This window comes from Meles meles, chromosome X (genome assembly GCF_922984935.1).
Source record: "Meles meles chromosome X, mMelMel3.1 paternal haplotype, whole genome shotgun sequence".
NCBI lineage: Eukaryota > Metazoa > Chordata > Mammalia > Carnivora > Mustelidae > Meles > Meles meles.
The window spans coordinates 68841028-68850039 of NC_060087.1; positions in this window are offsets into that span (position 1 = coordinate 68841028).

Consider the following 9012-nt stretch of genomic DNA (forward strand, 5'->3'; position numbering starts at 1 on the left):
TCTCTTATGGGTTTTCTCCCTCTCTGATTTTGTCTTTTTTTTTTCAATTTCTTCCCCTATAATCCTCTGTCTTGTTTCTTAAATTTCACATATGAGTGAAATAATATGATAATTGTCTCCCTGATTGACTTATTTCACCCAGTGTAATACCCTCTAGTAATATATATTTTTTTAATTTCAGTTTGATTAGATTTTAGTTCTTTAATTTTACAGTAAGGGATTTGATAGTTTTATTTATGCTTTTTTCAACTGCAATTAGTATTTTATAATAGTTGTTTTGAATTCTAGTTCTGACATTTTACTTATATCCATATTGATTAAATTCATAGCAGAGAGTACTACCTCTGTTTCTTTTCTTTCTTTCTTTCTTTCTTTCTTTCTTTCTTTTTTTTGTGAATTTCTCCTTCTAGTCATTGTGTTCAGAAAAGAAGGGGGGGAAACAACAAAAGCACCTCTAATAACAACAGTGGCAACAACAGCAACTTCAGGAAGTGTTTCTGGTGTATGCTGTGTAGAGTCTACTATGTGTTTTTGCTGTTCTTTCCCACTGGTCCTTCCTCTGCAGAGTATCTCCTTGCTTGTATTGGGGAGTGTTTGGACATTTAAGTAGATATGCTTTGATTTGTTTGTGAAATTAAGTCTATAAATGAAAATAGAAAATTAACAGATAAAAAATAAACATAAAACTGAAACCAAAACCAAAACAAACTTGATCCAAGACATGAAAAGAGAAAATGGAAGAAAAATAGATACAAACATAGAAACAATAAGCTCTAGGGCTGATTCTACAAAATAAGAAACAGGGAGGGATAGAATGGTAAGGAAAGAAGAGAAAAAAAAACCTAAAAATTAAAAAAGAAGCTTTATCTGAAAATTAAAAGAAGGAAATAAATGAACGAACAAATGAACAAAAAAGTATATGCCTGATAGAAAAAAATGGAAGAAAAATAATAGGATAAAGTAAAGTATAAATAAAAATAAAAGGATAAAGTAAAGGATAAAGAATAAAAAAATAAGAAATACAAAAAAAAGTATAAAAAAATTAAAAAATAAAAAGAGAGGAAAAATAAAAAGAGAAAAGCCTGGTCCTATTCCCACCAGAAGCTGATGTTTTGGAACTTTATTTAAATCCGTAGACTTGGCAGATGCAAGGGCTTGTGTTGGTCTTGTAAGAGGAAGGCCTACTGTGCTGGCTCATAAGCTGAGTTACCCTTGTAAATATGCTCCTGCCAGGCCAGGGTTGGGTTTCAGTGTTATGGATTCCAGCCTCTACTACAGGTGCTGTGTTTCTCTCTGGAGTCTTATTGTGCTGATGGGTGGGCCATGGGAAGGGTCGTGAAGGAGGTAGAATTTGGCACCAGCTCACCTTATCCTTGAGTAGAACTCCTGGCAGCCACTGCCCAGGAAGCCTCATTAGAAATGGAAAAAAAAATCTCCTGGGTGCTGGGCTATCATCATTTCACTGCCCTAACCTGTCTGTGCCTCCACCATTGGCATGCCCAGAGCCACAAATCTCCCGTATTTTATCTCTCGTTGGTGGCTGGGATTCAAAACTCTAAGTTTTAAAGGGCCTGGTAAGGGGCATTCCCATTCCTGTCCCCTTTTGGAGAGAGGCTCAGGACATACTTCTCACCTTTGAGTCCTAGAAAAGCCATTGCACAGTGTGCATGCACGGCCTAGAGTTTATTGAAACACTCAACAAAAGCCGGAACCATGTTATTAGCTATTTGCACGCTACTCAGTCTTCTACTCCATTTTGTCTCAGAAAAGCCACTTCAGAGGCTAGAATCTATTTTGGCTGACAGTAAAAACTGGTGGCCAGGTTATCCACAATCTGCTCTAGTCTCTGTGGTCTACTCAGTTCAGCTGCAGAAAAGCAGCTGCTAAGCATGCACACAGAATTTTAAGACTATTGTGGCTTACAGCAAAATGTTAAGAGGTTTTCTGCCCTTTGAGCACACCTCTGACCGTGCTGCTGAGCTTCACTCAATGGCTTCTCAGGTGGCCTTTTGTTCTTGGAAAGGCAAAATATGCTTTTCTATATTCCCTTCAGGGAAGTGGAGAGATCTCTACCTGCATGACCCAGGGGATCTCTTGACATGGTTTACTGTGTAAACTTACTGTGTAGTCACAACCTGCTGGGCTCTTTCCCACTTTCTCCCTCTTTCCTGACTTGACTCCACAAAATGGGTTTCCTCCCCTTCCAGGCAGCATGGCTTTCCTCTCCTCCAATTCAAGGCTCCCACCTTCACATATTACAAGTTCACTTGCTCCAGCTGTGCAGATTGTTTCCTTAATCCTCTGATCTTCTGCTTAGTTGTTCAAAATAGTTGAATGTTGATCTAGTTGTATTAGAAGGACAAGGCAAGTTCATGGTCCCCCTACTTCTCCACCATTTTAATTTCCCTTAGCTTTATTTATTTATTTATTTTTTAATCTCAAAATTGATTTGGCCATTTGGGATCTCTTGTGGGCTTATATAGATAATAGATATTAGTATTATTTGTTCTAATATTGTGAAAAATGTTGGTATTCTGATAGGGATTGGGTGGAATCTGTGAATTTCATTGGGTAATATGGACATTTAAAAAATATTCTCCCAATCAATGATTATGAAATAGCTTTCCTTTTGTGTGTGTGTGTCCTGTTCAGTTTATTTCATCAATGATTTTTATGGTTTTGTAGTATATGTCTTAAATTTCATTGGTCTAGTTTATTCATAGGTATTTTGTTCTTTTTGGTTCAAGTCTAAATTAAATTGTTTTTTATAATTAGTCTCTCTGCTACTTTGTTATTACTGTAAACAGACACTACTGATTTCTGGGTATTCATTTTGTGTCCTACAACTTAACAAAATTCATTTATTACTTCTAGTGGTTTTTTTTTAGTTGACAGTTTAGAATCATCTATGTATAGTATAATGTCATCAGCAAATAGTAACAGCTTAACTTTTTCTTTACAAATATGGATACTTTTTTCATTTTTATTAAAATTCAATTTAGTTAACATATAGAGTAGTATTAGTTTTAGGGGTAGAATTTAGTGACTCATCAGTTGCATATAACACTGAATGCTCATTACATCAAGTGCCCTCCTTAATGTCTATTACCCAGTTACCCCATCTCCCCACCCATATCCCTCCACCAAACCTCAGTTTGTTTCCTATAGTTAAGAGTCTTATAGTTTGCCTCCATCTCTGTTTATATCTTGTTTTATTCTTCCTTCCCTTCCCCTAATTTCATGTTTTGTTTCTTAAAATTCCATATACGAGTGGAATCATATGGCATTTGTCTTTCTCTGACTGACTTATTTTGCTTAGCATAATACACTCTAGTTCCACGCATTTTGCAAATGACAAGATTTCATTATTTTTTATGACTGAGTAATATATACCACATCTTTATCCTTTCATCAATGGACATCTGAGCTTTTACTGTATTTTGACTTTTGTGGACATTGCTGCTGTAAATGCTGAGGTGCATGTTCCCCTTCAAATCACTGTGTTTATATCCTTTGGATAAATACCTAGTAGTGCAATTGCTGGGTCATAGGGTAGTTGTATTTTTAATTTTTAGGTCATCAATACTGATTCCCAGATTGGTTGTACCAGTTTGCATTCTCACCAACAGTGTAAGTGTTTTATCCTTTCTCTGCATCCTCACCAACTTTTACTGTTTCCTGAGTTGTTCGTTTTAGCCATTCTTACCAGTGTGAGGTGATAACTCATTGTGGTTTTGATTTGTATTTCTCTGATGCCAAATGATGTAGAACAGCTTTTCATATATCTCTTAGCCATTTGTGTCTTCTTTGGAGAAATGTTGTTCATGTCTTATACCTATTTCTTAACTGGATTTTTTGTCATTATTTTTGGGGTGTTGAGTTTGATAGGATCTTTATAAATTTTAGATACTAGTCCAGTATTAGATATGTCATCTGTGATTATCTTCTTCCTTTCAGTTGGGTTGCCTTTCAGTTTCATTGACTCTTTCCTTTGCTTTGCAAAATCTTATCTTGATGAAGTCCAAATCACTCATTTTTGCTTTTGTTTCCCTTGACTTTGGGGATGTTTCTGGCAAGAATTTGCTGAAGCCAAGGACAAAGAGGTTGCTGTCTGTGTTCTCCCAGATTTTGACAGATTCCTGTCTCCCATTTAGATCTTTCATCAATTTTTATCTATCTATCTATCTATCATCTATTTATTATTTTATCCTTTTATTTGAGAGAGAGAGAGAGAGTGAGCATGAGTCACGGGAGGGGCAGAGGGTGACACAGACTTCCCACTGAGCAAGGAGCCCCATATGAGGCCTGATTCCTGGACTCTGGGAGCATGACTTGAAGTAGACGCTTACCCAACTGAGTCACCCAAGCACCCTAATTTTGAATTTATTTTTGTGCATGCTGAAGAAAATGGTCCAGTTTTATTTTTCTGCATGTGGCTGTCCAATTTTCCCCAACACCATTTATTGAAGAGACTGCTTTTTTTTTCCATTGGATTTTATTTCTTGCTTTATTAAAGATTGGTTGAACATAGAATTGAGGATCCATTTTTGGGTCCGCTATTCTGTCCCATTAATCTATGTGTTTGTTTTTGTGCCAGTACTATTCTGTCTTGTAGATTATAGCTTTGTCATACAGCTTGAAATCTGAAATTGTGATGTCTCCAGCTCTGCTTTTCTTTTTCAAGATTGCTTTGGCTATTCAGGGTCTTTTGCTGTTCCATACAAATATTATGATTGTTTGTTTTAGCTCTGAGAAAAATCCTGGTGCTCTTTTGTTAGGGATTGCATTAATGTGTAGATCGCTTTGGGTATTGTGAACATTTTAACAATATTTTTTTTTCCTTATCCATGAGCATGGAATGTTTTTCTGTTTCTTTGTTTCTTCCTCAGTTTCTTTCATAAATGTTCTATGGTTTTCAGAGCACAGATCTTTTACATCTTTGGTTAGGTTTGTTTCTTGCATTTTTCCTTGGGCTAGGACTTCCAGTACAACATTGCAGAAAGCTGTGAGAATGAACATCCTTGTCTTGTTCCTGATCTGAGATGAAAAGCCCTCAGTTTTTCAGTATTTAGTATGACATTAGCTGTGGGGTTTTTATATGTGGCTTTTCTTATTTTGAGATATGTTTCTTCTAAATGTACTTTGTTGGGAATTTTTATCACAAATGGGTGTTGGATTTTGTGAAATGTTTTTTCTGTCTCTATTAAGACGATCTTATGATTTTTATCTTTCTTTTTGCTAATGTGGTATATCACATTTATTGATTTGTGAATATTAAGCCATTCTTGCAATACCAAAATTAATTCCACCTGATTGTGATGGATGATTTTTTTCATGCATTGTTGAATACATTTTGCTAATATTTTGTTCAGGATTTATGCATCTATGTTTATCATGAATATGAGCCTCTAGTTTTATTTTTTTGTTGTTTTTTTTGTGTCTTTGTCTCATTTTGGTGTCAGTGTAATGCTTGCCTCATAGAATGTATTTGGATGCTTTCAGTCCTCTTGTATTTTTTTTAAATGATTTCAGAAAAGAAATATTACTTCTCCTTTAAGTGTTTGGTAGGATTCACATACTAAGCCATCTGGTCCTTGTCTTTTACTTTTTAATAGTTTTTTTTTTTTTTTTGAGTACTGAGTTAATTTTATTACCAGTAATCAATGTGTTCTGATTTTTGGTTTCTTCCTGATTCGGTTTTGGAAGATTTTATGTTTCTAGGAATTTTTTCATTTATTTCAGGTTACCCAGTTTGTTGGCATGTAAATTTTATCATTAGTCCTCTGTATCACTGTGATGGCAGTTGTTACTTAATTTTCATTTCTGATTTTTAAAATCTCTTTCCTATTTACTGATGAATCTGGCTAAGGGTTTATCAATTTTATCTTTTTGAAGAACCTGTTCTTAGTTTCATTGACTTTTTTTTCTTTGTTTCATTTCTGTTTCTGCTGTGATATTTATTATTTCCTTCCTTCTACTCACCTTAGGCTTTGAATATTCTTATTTTTCTAGTAGCTTTAGCTATAAGATTAGATTACTTTTTAATTTTTTTTCTTGTTTCTTGAAGTAGGTCTCTATCACTGAATATTTCCTTCTTACAACCCCTTTCACTGAGTACCCCAAATTTCAGACTTTATATTTTTGTTTTCGTTTTTCTTTGTGTTTTTTTTTTATAGTTTCTTCTTTGAATACTTCATTGTCCCATTGGTTTTTTAGAATCATGTTGTTTTGCCTCCACATATTTGTGGATTTTTAAAAAATCATTTGTTTCCTTTCTGATTAATTTCTAGTTTTACATTGTTATGATTTGAAAAAAAATGCATGGTAGAATTCATTACTTAAGTTATCGAGTCTTGTTTTGTGGTCTAAACTCTGATCTATTCTGGAAAAGTTCCATATGAACTTGAAAAGAATGTGTATTCTGCTTTTATGTTTTGATGGAGTGTCCTATATATTTACTCATGTCCTTCTTGTCTAATGTCATTCCATGGCAATGATTTCTTATTTATTTTCTTTTGTTGTTGTTGTTGTTGTTGTTTTTCATTTCTTTTCATCATGACTTCTTTTTGTGTTTTGTTTTGATTTTGTATTTTGTCTTTATTTTATTTTTTCAGTGTTCCAAGATTGTATATGCACCACACCCAGTGCTCCATATAATATGTGCCCTCATTAATATCCACCACCAGGGTCACGCATACCCTCATCACCTCCTTTCCCAAACCCTGTTTGTTTCTCAGAGTCCACAGTCTCTCATGATTCATTCCCCCTCCTATTTCCCCCAATTCACTTTCCTTTCCTTCTCCTAATGTCCTCCATGCTATTCCTTATGTTCCATAAGTGAGTGAAACCATATGATAATTGAATTTCTCTGCTTGACTTATTTCACTCAGCGTAATCTCCTCCAGTCCCATCCATGTTGATACAAAAGTTGGGTATTCATCCTTTCTGACAGCTGCATAATATTCCCTTGTATATATGGACCATATCTTCTTTATACATTCATCTGTTGAAGGGCATCTTGGCTCTTTCCACAGTTTGGCTATTGTGGCCATTGCTGCTATGAACATTGGGGTATAAATGGACCTTCTTTTCACTATATCTGTATCTTTGGAGTAAATACCCAATAGGGCAATTGCAGGATCATAGGGTAGCTCTATTTTTCATTTTCTGAGGACTCTCCAAACTGTTTTCCAAAGTGGCTGCACCAACTTGCATTTCTACCATCGGTGTAAAATAGTACCCCTTTCTCCACATCCTCTCCAACATTTGTTGTTTCTTGTCCTGTTCATTTTGGCCATTCTAACTGGTGTAAGGTGATGTCTCAATGTGGTTTTGTAACCTCGTCAACATTGGTCATAGAAACTTCTTTTAAGACATGTCTCCAAAGGCAAAGGAAACAAAAGTGAAAATGAACTTTTGGGACTTCATCAAAATCAAAAACTTCTGCACAACAAAGGAAACAGAAAAACAAAGAGGCAACCCACTGAGTGGGAGGAGATATTTGCAAATGACACTACAGACAAAGGACTGATATCCAAGCTCTATAAAGAACTCCTCAAACTCAACCCTCAAAAAACAGATAATCATGTCAAAAAATGGGCAAAAGACATGAACAGACACTTCTCCAAAGAAGACATACAAATGGCTAACAGACGCATGAAAAAATGTTCATCATCATTACCCATCAGGGAGATTCAAATCCTTATTGATTCTCTGCCTGGATGACCTATCCATCGATATAAGTGAGGTGTTACAATCTCCTATTATTGTATTACCTTCAATTTCTCTCCTTGCATCTGTTACTTTTTGTTTTATGTATGCAGATGCTTTAATGTGTGCATAGCTAAATATAATTTTATATATATATTTTAGTTTAATCCTTCTAACACATGTAATACCTTTCTTTGTCTCTGGTTACAGTCTTTGTTTTGAAGTCTGTATTAGCTGATCTAAGTATGGATACACTGGTTATTTTTTTAGCTTACATTTGCATGCTAGATATTTTTTTTTTCCATCCCATCACATTCAGTATGTATGCGTCCTTATTTTCAGGAGTCTCTCTGGGTAGCATATTGAATTTTTTTTTCCTCTCCTTCTTTTCCTTTTTCTTTCTTTTCTTTTAATCCATTCCACAACATTTTGTCTTCGTTGGAGCATTTGGGCCATTTACTATTAAATTAATTATGCATAGATATGTACTTGTCACCATTTTGTTAATTGTTTTCTGAATGTTTTTCTATTTCTTGTATTCCTTTCTTCTCTTGCTCTCTTTGTGATTGATTAATTTCTATAGAATTATGTTTGGCTTTTTTCTTTATTTCTTGCATATCTGTTATCAATTTGGGGTTCATGTACAACATTCCAAGTACATGGTAGTCTATATTAAGGTGATGTTCATTTAGGTTTATACACATTCTTTTAAAAAAATTCTTCCTTTTTTAAACTCCTTTCTCTACATCTAATGTATATCTTTATATACATGTACATCTGCTTTTATCTCTGATATCTTTTTATTCATAAGTTATTTAATTCTGATTATGGTCATTTTTTTTCTGCTTAAAGAATCCATTTAGAAGAAGCTAAGATGGCACAGAATAGGAAGACTCTAGGCTTGTCTTGTCACTCAAACACAACTAGATAACTATATAATAATTCTAAATACTCCCAAATCCGCCCAAAGACTGACCGAACAAACCCCACAGCTAAAAAGAGAGAAGCCACATCCATGAAAGCAGGATGTACAAAGACTTGGTTTGGTGGAGAAGTAGATTGTAGGTGCTGTGGAGAGGAGGAAGCTATGGTAGCAGAGAAAGGTGAGAGAGAAAGTAGCACCCAGTGGAATGCACAAAGAGAAAAATTCTCCAAATCCATTCACTGGGAAAAGAGAGGGACTGATTTTCATGAGTTCTTGCATCCAATGCATCTTAAAGAGTTGAGTTTTAAAGGCAGAAAGGCTTGGCTGAGATAGAGCCCTAAGGGTGCTGCCCTACTCCTGCAGAAAAGGCAGGCAGA